The sequence below is a fragment of the Trachemys scripta genome, chromosome 4 (assembly GCF_013100865.1).
Source record: "Trachemys scripta elegans isolate TJP31775 chromosome 4, CAS_Tse_1.0, whole genome shotgun sequence".
In the NCBI taxonomy this organism is placed as follows: domain Eukaryota; kingdom Metazoa; phylum Chordata; order Testudines; family Emydidae; genus Trachemys; species Trachemys scripta.
Window position 1 is genome coordinate 124,176,766 of NC_048301.1, and position 13,574 is coordinate 124,190,339.

Genomic DNA, 13,574 nt, shown 5'->3' on the forward strand with positions numbered 1-13,574 from the left:
ATTCCTCGACCTCTAAGAGTTAAACCACCCTTTTAAACTGGAGACGGTGCCCCAGAAAACTCCTTCATGTGAATAACTCCTGCACTTGCTGTACAGTCCCTGCTTTTCATGCAAAACTCAACTCCGCCTCAACTATAGAACCCAAGGGAGCCTTTCCACAATATGGATGTTGCTCCACCATATTCCCATCAAGCCCCTTGGATCCCAAAGGACTTCATAATTTAGTGGCCAAGCCATCCATGCAAAGGCAACATGAGATTGGAAGGGGGAGGGGTGAACCACATAAAACACTTTGCACATTTCAACTCAAAATGTTCCTGGAAAGAAAGTTTTCCTGGGCAGGATGGATCCGCAGCCTTGTGGAACAAGCAGAGGGCATGGCCTTATTCTTGCATGAAACCCAGGGTCTGTGAGCATCTGAGACCTGCTGATCCTTGTGGTATCTGAGTTCAGGGTGTGTCATCATGGGTCTTCCTTCTACAGACCTTAATGGTCAAACAGCCATTGTCCCACTAACCATCTGTCCCACCCCACCTGAGGGGATACAAACTGGAGTTTTTGCTGCTCTGAGCAATATTCGATTCCAAAGACCCGCCTAGAATGGCTCTTTCCTAGATCCAGGTTTCCACCTAAAGGCAGCCATACTCCCTGCTGCCCACCCCTTCAAAATCCCACAAGGCCCTTAACTCAGTTAGGCTGTCAGGGACTTTGCAAGGACTGGAACAGTATGCCAGGAAATCATTGCTCCCTTCCTTCCAGGGTTTTCAGTTCAATTTCACATACCCTACAGAATGGAAGAGTGCATGCGTCCATATATACACACACACACACACCCCAAGAAATTTCTCACTGCTTTGCTGACATGTGGCCACCTGTAGAGCGGTGGATGGCAACTATCAGAAGAAAAGGTACATGGCATGATGCACATCAGGAGAAATATTTTGGTCAGAAATCTCCTACTCTTGGGAATAGAACCATGCCATCTTTAAGGTCTGCGCACCAAGACAGACGCAGTTTCTAAGGGCCACATGGCATGGAACTCACTTCATGAAGCCCAGAAAGATAAAATGCCAAAGTGAATCTGTTGGACTGTTTACCAGTGGGTCTGGGAGAGAAAGTCTGGCAAACACCTAGCGTTCAGCCATTCCTTTATTTGCCACCTAACTAAGGTCCAGATCTTGGTGCTCCAAATGCAAGCACAACTTCCATTACCTTAGTGGGAGTTTTGCCTACGTACAGTGTTTGAAATGAAGCCCAAAGTGCAAACCATTACTGCATATTACAGAACCGCTGGAACATCTAACAGGAGTTAAAGCACTAGGCACATCCAGCTTTGGTAACAAGGCATCAGAAAGATGGTTAACAGACTGTACTCCCTATTAGGCTGAACAACTACGCAGCTTTTTTAATGCTGTATTTATACTGGCCATGGGCAGAGAAAGCAAAAAGCAACTCACTTCGAGCTTTGCCAGGGCTTGATCTTGAGAAGCAGGAAGCAATGAGCTCTCTTCTTGCTGGGCCAATGCTCCCAATTCCCAAATACTAACAATCCTGATGGCTCCGTTTGCTCCCAGCAAGCAAGCCCCGCCACTGAGAAGCTCACGCAGCCGCCGCCTGTGACTTGGGAACGCAGTCTTTCCCAAAGTCCAGTCACCAGCTGCGCTGAAATCCAGACAGGTTTCCTTTTCCAAACACAGCATCAAAAATGATGGCTGGGCAACACCCAAGGGGCGCCTGAACCCTGAGCTGAAGCACCTCCAAACAAAACCAACTTACCGGCCGCCTCCCATATCCACTTCATTCTGTTCTGCTGAATCACTTACTGCATTGTCGGCAGTGCTGAGAGGGGAATTTTACTGAGGCTCACACAGTTCAAGCCTAAGACGCAATGCACAGCAGCACTAACTGCACGTTTAACTCGCATGGTGCTGTGGCACAGCTCAGGCAGTACAAGCCAATGAGAGGATAATTACTTCACTGCAGGCACTCCTGTACCCAAGCTGGTCTGCCCCTGGATAGAATTGCCTGCTCCTCTAACAGTTAAACACTTGTGCCCTGACCGAGAACTAGCTGCCAAGCAACGTTTCCCCTGAGGCTGGGATCGCAAATATGGCAGTACCTGGGCTAGGTGCGGAAGGGAAGTTACTTCCAGCAGCCAAAGGATATTCTAGGGACAGCCAAAGTTGTCTCCCCCACATTTCAGAACACTCAAGAAGCATGGGTTGGATAGCTGGACTTCAGAGATAACGGAAATCCAAGAGGAACAAATAAAAGTAGGGTGTTCAAACACGGGGGGATGGGGAGGATAGAATGGAAAAGATTCTTATGAAATAATAATGACAGTGGCCTGATTCTGCTTTCATACACAGCGTGCAGTTACTTTAACAAGTACAGAGCAGGTATAAAGTGCAACCAGATCAGAATAGCAGCATTTCACTCTCACTTCACATGGCTGTAACTGACAGCACAAAGTGCAGAGCAATGGAGAATCTGTATAAACTGTCTACATAGAGCACCCACTCCTAACTGGGGGTGGGGGGTCATGGGTGCTCACATCCCTACTGCACATGGTTTTAATGGATGAAAACCAAAGTAACACTGGGGAAAGAGTTTGAGAGAGTCATCAAACCCTGAGCTCCAGGAGATTTGCCCATCCCTAGTACACACACACACACACACACACACACACACACACACACGGCCTTAAAAATCCAACTTCTCCTGTCAGGAAGGAGGGTCTCAGTTATAAGGAGATCAGTGTTATTCAATGCAGGGCAGAAATGTCCTCAGGAGAAGTAAAACTGTAAGGCTGCAGGACGGTGCTTTCCATGTGGAGTTATTTGTATTACACAGAGTTTTTCCATCATTTTCATAATGAAGCAATGTATAGTAATTTTTAAGGAGGGGGCAGAGGGAGAGATACTCCAGGTTCCTCCACTCCCCCGACCCCAAATATGCCTTCAATCCTCAGTAGCTCCACATCCTAGTGGAGTCTGCAGGATCTGACCTTCTCCAGGGCCTGAGGATGTTCTCCATCAGAAGGGAAGGCTGGAGAGTGACTCGAGTCCCTTCCTCCATCCTAAGGAACAAGCATTCTGACTCTACAGGGCTCTAAGCCATTGCCTGCCCAGGAGAAGTGGCAGCCAGCATGGATCCCCTATGCGATGCACTTGACCACAAGACTGCTGGGCCTGACAAGTTATTGAACATGTTGCTGTAATAAGAACTGTACGTTCCCTGCGTATTACCAACACAAGGGCTTCCTCAATCATCTAAAGAGACCGGAGTCATGCCAAACAATAGGCCATATGTATTCACACATCCCTACTTCTAATTTTTCCCCATGGAGGAGAAGGGGAAGTTTATATGCTACATTTACCATATAACCTACAGGCAGACCAATAGAAAAAGGTGTTGAAACCAGACCTTTAAAGTTATGTAAACTAGAGACATACTCAAACAGCTGAAACTGGATCTAGGATTTTAAACATTCCAAGATTGGGGCAGTTTGGAACCAGGTCTTCAGTTTAGTCCAATACAAAGATATAATTCCACGTGCATCCCAGTTCAGATTTTGAAAACTCCTAAAGTTCAGATACTGGGGCCCTGTTTTGAGCTCTTCTCTTGCTTGGTCATAGTTCTTATTGCTTTAATTGCACATGGTGCATTAACAAGCTTTGACACCAGTAACTCTCAGCTCTGAAACAACACATCAAAGAGAGGTAATTTAATTAAAATATGGACCACATTCTGCAGATCTCCTAAATTCTTCTGATAATTATGAAAACAGAGATTGAAGGGAGGGGGAGGGAAACCTTTGTTAGGTTAATTGTATGAAGCCTCACAATGAAATAAGTCTTATAAGCAGCCTGATTTCCCTAGAGGACCATGTGCCAACTTGACTATAGGCTTTTGTGGGGGATAAAGAGGGAAGTTTCCCCCTGAAGGAGCGAGAGACCAGGATTAATCAAGAACAGAAGTGATAAACCAAAGGAAAAATAAAGCTTCCATTTTTCAAAGAACTTGAAATGAGGTATCAACCATCGAGATCTGCAGTTTCGTTGCCATCTTATTAATATGCAATTTTCAGTTCCCCGATTAGATGGGGATGGGGGGGAAAAACCTTCCTGATATCTAACTATCTTCCCAAGTGAAAAGGTGTCGCGTCCCCTGGGAGATCTCAGCAGTCCAAAGACTTCAGACAACACCTTTTTTATGGAAGCATTTGAATCCAGCCGCTTGCCACAGGCAGAAAGTGCCCTCAAAGATGCCTTTATATCCCCTGACTCAGATGTGTCAAGAACCTGACATTTTAGAACTAACACAGCTACATCTCCATTATTTTCTGGCTCCTATCCCTAAAGTGTTAGTTATTAATGCTTGCTTGATGTTACATGCTTAGGGATACGTTCTTATCTCAATGAAAGAGTATGCACATAACTCCCCCACATATTGCAGCAAAAGCTACCCGTTAGTAGCAATTACAATTCTAATAACTTCAAGCCTCAAACAGATGATTAGATGGGGGATTCACATTATTAGTGACAGCTAATATCATCGAAGGCACCATGAAATTCTGTTTAAAGTTTAAAAACCAACACACAACCTGCTCCCTTCCCACCAAAGGACATGGCAGTAACTGCCATGAACTGATTTCATTTCAGCTCGGGTCTGCATTTCTCATTAACTCAGAATAGCTGCAGAGATAATTATACAGCCAGCCTTGCTGATCTGGATTATTGGGATGTGGGTGATGGGAAGAGGGTAGGTCAACAATCCTAATCCGATTTCCAACCACTGGAAAATTACAGTGGCGTTGGAAATGGAAGGCTCTGCAGTGCAATTGAACGAGAGGATCAGGCCTTTGGGCTGGAAGCCAATAGAGGTATGTTAGAGATCCAAACAGTCACAGCAAGCTCTACTTTTGCTTGTGGTCCAGGCAATGTTATCCCCACTGCTGTGCAACGTTGGTGAAAATAAAATACCCCTTCAATGATTTGAAAAATAAAAACCAAAGATACAAGCAAGGTCTGAATTTAGAAGCTTAACTGGCGCTAGGTATTATTAGTTTGAGTTCCCAGACAGCAAGTGTGAAAAATTGGGACGGGGGTCGGGGGTAATAGGAGCCTATATAAGAAAGAGACCCAAAAATCAGGACTGTCCCTATAAAACTGGGACATCTGGTCACCCTAGTACCAGTAGAGCACTGTGCAAACATTCCCTAACTCGGATACTCAACCCTCCCATGAGGTATTAACGATATGTTACAGTCTGAGAAAATGAAATGAAAAGTGGGCATGTTCACGGATTCCAAGGGTAGGCGGAGTCACTGTGATCATCTAGTCTGACCTCTTGTATAACACAGGCCAGAGAACTGCCCCAGAATAATTCCTAGAACACGTCTTTTAGGAAAAAGCATCCAACCGCCCCTCTCCGCCCCACTCCTTGTGTTAATGGGAGCACAGGAAATATGGGCCTGAACAGACTCTCACTGAAATAAGTGGTTGTTTGTATTACAACAACAACTAGATTTTAACTGAGATCTGGGCCCCATGGTACTAGTGCTGTACAAACACACAGAAAAAACAGTCTCTGCCCCCAAAGAGCTTACAGTCTAAATAGACAAAGGAAGGATCACCACCATTTTATAGATGGGGGACTGAGGCACAGGGAGATGAAGTGATGGGCCCAAGGTCACACAGGGAATCTTGACTCCAGATCTGCCAAGTCCCACTCCAGTGCCCAAACCATAAGACTATCATTCCTCTCCAATAGTTAAACTCCCTGACTTCAGTGATGCAGGATCAGGACCTAGAGGCTTCCTCCATCACCTTATCCCTTGTGCCTTTGAGTAGGGGCCCGGTACAATCCCAGTCCTTTTACTGCTGTCCCTCAAGCGCTGGTGGAGTCTAGCGAGGAGGGCAGCATTCAACTTCCTCATAGGCAGGGATGGGCAAGGACCAAGCCATATCTGTATCCCCTCAACAGCTATGAGAGGCGTAGCAGAAGCTGCACGGAGCCACACACCAGAAGGCATCATGCTGGCTTCAGGAACGATTACCTTCGCAGCAGCCACCAGCTTTCCACCCCTCAGCCATCTCCCCCTTTAGATACGACAGTTTAGTTTGACCGAAGCCGTGGCAGCCAGAGGCCTTGCGATCTAGCAATAAGAGCAGGCGGCTGAAAGTCAGAACACAGGCATTTCTATTCCCAACTCTGCTACTGACTCTCTCTTTTACCCTGGGCAAGATCCTTCACCTCATTGTGACTCAGAATACGTCCTGCCTCGTTATGCTCATTGATCAGCATTGAGTAGCACTGCACTGAAACACACACACACACACACACACACACACGCGTGCTTGCCAGGAGGGATCAGATACCTTAGTGTAAGGAGCCTGCTTTATCCGAGCTGCAATTGATGGCATTGTCATTAGCAGCTTCACCCCAGCCTCTACCTTAAACCCTTATGTTAAGCCAAACGATCCTTGGTTATAACCCCAGATCCTGAACTTCGCTCTATGTCAAGCGCCAGTGACAGAGACACCTATGAAGAAGACAGGTTAATACACAAGCTACCTCCATGAGCATGATGTCAGGGCTGCTCCGTGAGATGGCCATGCTGCATTTCCTTGTTGTTGGTTTGTTTTCTTTGTCACTGGGCAGATGCAGGGCCTCCTCGCTTATGAGCACAAAGACTCCCCAGAGATTTGTTTTCTGCTTCCTCCAAACTGCAGCCAGCATGTTGCCGAGGATACAGAGTCATGGCCTTGAAACTTCCGTCCCGCCTGCACACGGTGTGCAGGCAAGGGACAGCCAGGACTTCAGGTTACAGAGCTAGACAGAGCCTGAGAAGAAGTAATGAAAACTTGCTGTCCCACTGAAATCAACAGCAGGTGGTCAGTACCAGGGTTCACAGTGGGCAAAATTGATCCCTTCAGTAAAACTACTAAATCACCAGGGATTAGCTCAGTCCAATATCCCTACAACTGCTATCTTGGGGATATTCCTCCCTGTTGTTTCTATCTTTCAAGTCAAGTCTCCCCAGGGAAAATGGACCAAGTTTTGCTTTCAGGACCCTTAAAAAAAATGCTTTGAATGTCTTTAAGTGAATGTGTTTTACATGTTATTGGTTATAAGAGAGGAACTCATTTTTGCAATGACCAATTCATTGCTGGAATAAGCAGCGACACATGCAGCCTCTTTGGTGCATGTTTTTCCACACGGGGTCATTCAGGACTAAAGCTGATGGATTGTCCCACATCTCTCCTATTTGCCTGGCTAACAAGAAGCTGAAAGTCTCCCGGGGCCAATCAGAGAAATAAGTTAATTTTACTGGGACAGATGAGCAGGGGTGGATTCAGTCTTAACTTCCCTGTGGCTCAGTTTCCCCCTCTGTGAAATGGACAGATTACCTATCTACCTCATATGTATATGAGAAGGTCTAATTTTCAACTTGTGAACTGCTTTGAGAGCCTTCAGTTAAAGGTACTCAAAAAAGCACACAGTATCTTTTTATGTTGCGGGTAACTCATATCAATGTTACTCTATCACTTTGTATGTAAAACGTGTGTTTTCTTCATGCTATTTTTTAAGCATTGCCCAATTCTGCTACAGAACATCTTGGCAAGTCAGTTGACCATGCCAAGCTACCCTGTAGGAATGGATTTTTAATAAGTCAACATCCTTGTTCTTCCCATGCTGAAGCAGTAAAGGCGTTAACCTCATGCACAGCCTTTCTGCCTGCCTCTCGCTATCCCGGCCACACAAAATGCATCCGACAATCCTGCAAAGTTTCTGCACTGAATAAACTAATCAGATTTCTTGTCTGCCTTTATCCTGAAGGGAACTGCAGAGGGACCAAAATATGCAATGGTACAAAACAAAATAAAAAGTAGTAGCACAGGCAGAGTCTCTGGAGAGTGTGTCTGGGAGCAAGATGTCACCGTGGGGTCAAAGCAAACAATGGGGACCTGTCACTTCACATCTGTATCCATGGAAACTTGCAAGGGGTTTGGAGACAAAATTGACAAAATTATTGATCACATAAAGTGACACTCACATATGAAATACAAGCCATGGGACATAGGAGCCTAATAAAAACCAGTTAAGTATGTGTGTTTAAACACTGATAAGCTTACCTTTAAGATCTCATCCAAGTGATTAGTGTTTTACTAGGCAAACATGAAGATAAGATTCTCAGCTCCAAGGAGCTTTGAATCTGAATAGAGTAAGAGACAAAGGACAGTAGATGGGGAAGGTGATTGGTCACATTTGGCACTGGTGTTCATTCCAGGGTTTTTGTTTTGTTTTTGTATTTGCCAATATTTCTTTCCAGGTGAGACAGGAGTTTGTATGAGATCTTGTCCTTTGTGGACAGCATTGGTATGAACTGATGTTGTCCATTAGGAGTTCAAAGTATTTCTACAGGCACACAGACTGCCATAAATTATAGCAAGTGAAAAAAATAGCTTACGGATGATGGGAGGGGCATAGACTAGTATTCTGAATACAGGACTGGTGCCCAGGAATTCCCAAGTTTGATTCCTGGTTCTCTTTAGCCAGGGGCAAGTGAGTTCCTCTCTTGCTTCAGCTCTTTCTCCAAGATGAAGACTCTGCTACCTACTACCCAGGGATGGTGAGAGGACTGTCTGAAAAATGCTACAAGTTATAAAATAAGAATTAATAGGAATTAGAAGGTCTTAAGCTTTCATCTGAAAGAGCACCCACTCTAGCATTCCTCCCTCCCCCCAGGCTGCCCCTCCAGAGTCACAGCTGGCATCATCTGAGCCTTGTCCAATGGACGTTCCCACCACAAGAATCACAGCTGGCAGCAGTGGGTTCTGGAAGGTGGAACAAAACTTCATCAAGAAGGTTTTGCTCCAAGGAAAATGCACTGGATACAAAAAACATTGGAAGGCACGGTGCATAAACCTGATACTCTCCTCCAGCACAGGAAGGTTTGACCCTATGGATCTGTGCACAAAGCCACTAACCATACTCTTCACTTTCTCCACCCCACAACTCTGCTGCGCACTCTGGCAGTCATCACAAAGGTAGGTGGGGAGAACTCTCTACAGATCAAAAGACTAGCAGAGCAGAAACTCTGCATTTTCACTGTTCATGGCCCTAACAAGCTTGCACAGAAGGGCTCAGGAGGCAGGGTGTAGAGTAGCAGACCAAAAATGCACTGCTCCAAGGAAGCTCACAGCAACCGAGTCATAGCTTGGAACAGCACCATACCAGTGCTCATGTTTTCGAGCCTCTCGGTAATTGGTGTTGACAGGGTTGTGCTAGAAGGAAGTTCAGGCTTGTGCAGACATAGCTCACAGTGGCAGGCCATGCTCCTGAGCTCACTTCCTCTGTTGGAGTCACAGCTGGCAGGAGCTGGCTATAATTAGACCTTAACATATGCAGACAGCGACTGTGAACTCCCAAAAATGTTTCTCTTGGCCCCCAGAGTCTGATGTTAAAAATGGCTACGGGTTTGTCAAGGATCGAGGTCGAGAAATAGCAAGGCGGCAGCGCACGGAGCGCCGAGCTGCATTTAGGTCCCTAGGCATCGGAACAATTAGTTTTTAGTCAAGTGTCAGGTTTGCTTGGCTGCAATCAGAATTGCCCATGTTTACTTTAAAGAGACGTCCGTCTGCACTGCAGAAAGATGCTACAAAAGTGCCAAGTATGGGGAAAGCATCACTTAGCCAGGACAGCTTCCAAAGCCAGCCTCTTAGAACCTGGACCAGATCAGACCACCACCATGTAGCATCTGGCCAACAGCAGTGGGTCTAGGGTGTTGTAAAGTAAAGTAATTACATTGCAGGGTTCCATCTGCCTTCCCAGCACCTAAACATCTATTTAGAATCAATAGCACCATGCCTTTCTGTAGACAATGGAAAAGGTCCCTTTCATTGGACATCAGGAATTGCTATTGTAGTAGTTCACTCTTTTATGGTAAGCAACCTCTACTGCTGTGCATTTGTGACATCAATGCAGTTTGCATGGGCTCATTTTATTTTCTAAGCTTCCCCCCCTTTATTGACAACTGGGATTTATTGCAAACTGGTTGACATATGTTGGACTGAGTCAGGCAAAGAGGAGATTTAATACATTTAAATACCCTCATAATAAATACTTGGCACTGGTACAGTGCCTTCCCTCTAAGGACCGCAAAGGGTTTCACACAGGTTGATGTAATAAGCCCCACAATACCTCTGCCAAGTGGGCAACTACTCTTACACCCATTTTACAGGTGGGGAAATGGAGGCACAGAGCTTTTAAAGGGTCACCCAAGGTGACAGTATAGCTCAGTAGCAGAGGGGGAAACCGAACCCAGATATTTTGACTCTCTGTCCTATACTTTACGCATCCTTGCTCCCTGTTTTATGGAATAATCCTATATTGGGCCAGAGAGAGGATGGAGATGTTCTAATGAAGGTGTGTTTCCAATTGCTTTGATTTGTTCTCCCTTCAAAAGGCTGTGGTGATGACACGGTTAAATCATTTGCTGCCTGCTGCTTGGTTAGCACTGAGCGCTCTTGCTGCCCAGATCACACAGACGGTATCTGACAGTAACTTCCAACGTCTGTTGCGAATTGATTCCAAACACGCACAACTGATACCGCTGGAGCGACGTGCATGCCCTTGCCCTGCCGGGGCACTGGAAGGGGCAGATGGAACCTGGATCGGCCCACAAGTATGAAGCCATCACCCCAGCACTTCATGTAAACTGCTGGCACCCCATCCGATGCGGCACAGAAGGAGTGCGCTATTAATAGAAGCCATTAAGGGCTAAATCCTCCCCCTGCGCCAAGCGTGAGTAACCAGGCCAGGCAGAGAGGGATTTTGCAGAGGAAGCAGTCCTTCTCTGGGCTGCACAGGGCCGTAAAATGCAGCAAGCTTCCTAGCCCTGCTCCTGTGCTGCAGGGCGAGTTGCCGAAAGGAAACAGGAGAAGGCAATAGCCAGCCATTCGGTGCAGTGGCCGCACCCTGCAGCATATGGTCAGAGAGTTTTTACTGTGCAAATGAACAGCCCCCCCTATTGCCGGCTCCCCAGTCCTACGCAGCAAAGGAATTCAGCCTCCAGTATTGTTATTCCGGCGTCTACCATAAGCACTTAGAGCAACATTTCCAAACCTCTGCGCCTAAAATTAGGCACCCTACGTCAATATTTAGGTACACATGGCCGAGTACCCACAACTTTCCCTGGACTTCAGTGGGCGCTGCAGTTGCTCAGTACCTCTCAGGGTCATGTCCACAACTTGAAAACTGGCACGGACTGTAGTGTCCACCAGAACAGATGGAGGTCCAGGGAATCATCCTTAAAGTAATCACTGGAATCCATTTCTTATTAAAGTCATCTGCTTGTTGGCTCAAATAGTAAGTAATCTCTTCCCTAATAGGTTACTCTCAGAGCACATTGGTAAAGTCCAGGGGGTTTTCTAAAACCAATGTTATGCAACAGTATATTTTCCCAGTGTAACTAGCAACATGGCTTGGACTTGTAGTTTTGTCCATGCCAGTCATTTAATGAGGCTCAGATACAGTGTCAGGTTCCATGCTTCAGCAGATTGATGTTGTGGATCGGCTGTATCTGCAGGGTTAGAGCCCTACACCACAAGTGATGAGTAGCCTCAATTGCCGTAGACTTCAACACAAGTTGAAGGTGTAGAGCACGACACAGGACTGGAGCCTCAAAAACACAAGACAGACGCAATCTTGGCGCTTACCAGTTAGGTGCGAGGATATAAACTCTTAAAGCAGTGGTGGTCCTGTGAACGGAGCACTGGGCTGGCAGTCAGGAGAGTTTGCTTCCCAGCTCTACCAATGAGCTGGGCAAGTTCGAGTGTAAGGCTGGAAGGGACCACCAGGATCATCTAGCCTGACCTCCTGTGTCTCACAGGCCACCATCACCCAGCACCCGCAGGCTAAACCCAATTTAGGATCAGATTTTTGGTAGTGTCCACCAATTGCATGTGGCCAGCTGGAGACATCTAGGGCCTGATTTTCATAGGAGCTGATCGTGACATCTCTCATTAACTTCAGGCAAGGTTGTAGGTGCTCAGCAACCTCGAACGTCAGGCCCAATGCTCTTAAGTCAGGTACCCAAAAAAATTAGTGGACTTTTAACATTTGTGGCCAAAAGCTCTCTGCGCTTCAGTTACTCTACCTGTAAAATGAACATAAACCATTATGTGGAGCTTCCAGTTTTGTGGATGAGAAGTGCTATACAAGCTGGATGGTTATACAGATGCCCATCTGATGTCCTGACTTCACTGGAGCCAGGATTTGTTCTATAAAGAGTCAACAAGTCTATAACAGGGATGGTATAGGGTGACAGATATGGGGAAGGGAAAGGTCAGGTCAAGTTATTGCAATAATTTTTAAGATATGAAAACAGGTTTGGGTCATTTAAATATAGGGTTTGGGGAACAGTGTCCCTAGACTAGACTGTAAAGAATCCACATACTATTAAGACAATTATACTAGTACTAGCTTGATAACAGTGCAGTGGGTTTTTTCGAATGCTGGCAGTGTTACACAACAGCAACACAAGATGTTCTATTGTAGGGTTCTGGTGACAAATCATTAGTTCTCTGCTGTCAAATTACCACAAGCCCCTTGATGGGATTATAGACAATTACTTGTATGCCTATTATTCCCATTATAATAGGAAGATTGCAGCAGCAGCTGTATAGTATCACATGCTATTCTTCGCTCATAATCCAGCAGGCTGAATGATGGATTTTCTTGGAACATTCAGGTCAATTAAATGAGGTTTCTGGGAACAGCATCTCAAAAAGGAGCCCAGGCACAATGTCGAGTCAGCGTGACTAAAAAGCCCTTCAGTTGTACTTTTACAGGGCTGTACTCTGGATTTGGATACACGCACTGGGCTCCAGTGAGAGATGTGGAGTTTTAAGGCCCTAGCCTTGTACCATAGGTAGATATACAGAAGACAACAATTGAGCTGCAGCGCATTACCTGGAACCAATTCTAGCCCTGCTACCATAAACCGCTTAAGTGAACTCCTTGATGGAATTATTTCCCTGTAAATCACTGCAATCCATCCATTACTCTATATTGGCTTTTTGCACTGCACGCTTCTAAGGATCTTTTCAGCTGAAATCCCCTTGAGAAAGAAGTGACTGAAGGGACATGGCCTGGAGAACCCACACCTTAAAGCGGCTCGTGCTGCTTCTGAAAGCTTCAGTCATCACCTGGGACTAGACATGAACTCTCTAAAAGCCGCAGTGTGTGAGCAGTTGTTATAGCAAGAATCTGCCCCAGCATGTGGCTACAATGATCCAAATCTGCCTGAGCAATAGATTATGCTGATATGCAAGGAGGAATGGAGACACCCTTGGGTCCCTCAGATGGTACCAGACACCACACCTGCAAGGAGCATCCTTCAGGTGGCCTGGATTTATTCTTTTTCTCAAATTAAAAGCTACATTGGGATTGAGACTAGAACTTGAAAGCCAACTTCACCCCCTTTGCTTTTCTAGGGCAGGTCCAAGCACAGGACAGAGTCAGGATTCTCAAGCTCCGACAAGGACTCCCTAAAGCCATCTTGG

At 46.0% G+C, this 13,574-nt stretch overlaps 1 protein-coding gene across 3 annotated transcripts in view; it reads right to left on the minus strand.

Annotated features, from left to right (window-relative positions):
* Positions 1–13,574, minus strand: part of NFASC (neurofascin) — a 187,997-nt gene that overhangs the window by 156,258 nt on the left and 18,165 nt on the right. The window contains exon 1 of one of the 3 annotated variants that reach the window (XM_034767196.1): positions 1,458–1,861. The exons of the other annotated variants lie outside the window; for them this stretch is intronic. The gene's annotated coding sequence lies outside the window, so the exon portion shown is untranslated. Of the gene's footprint in view, positions 1–1,457; positions 1,862–13,574 lie in introns of those variants that run through there. 3 annotated transcript variants of the gene reach the window in all.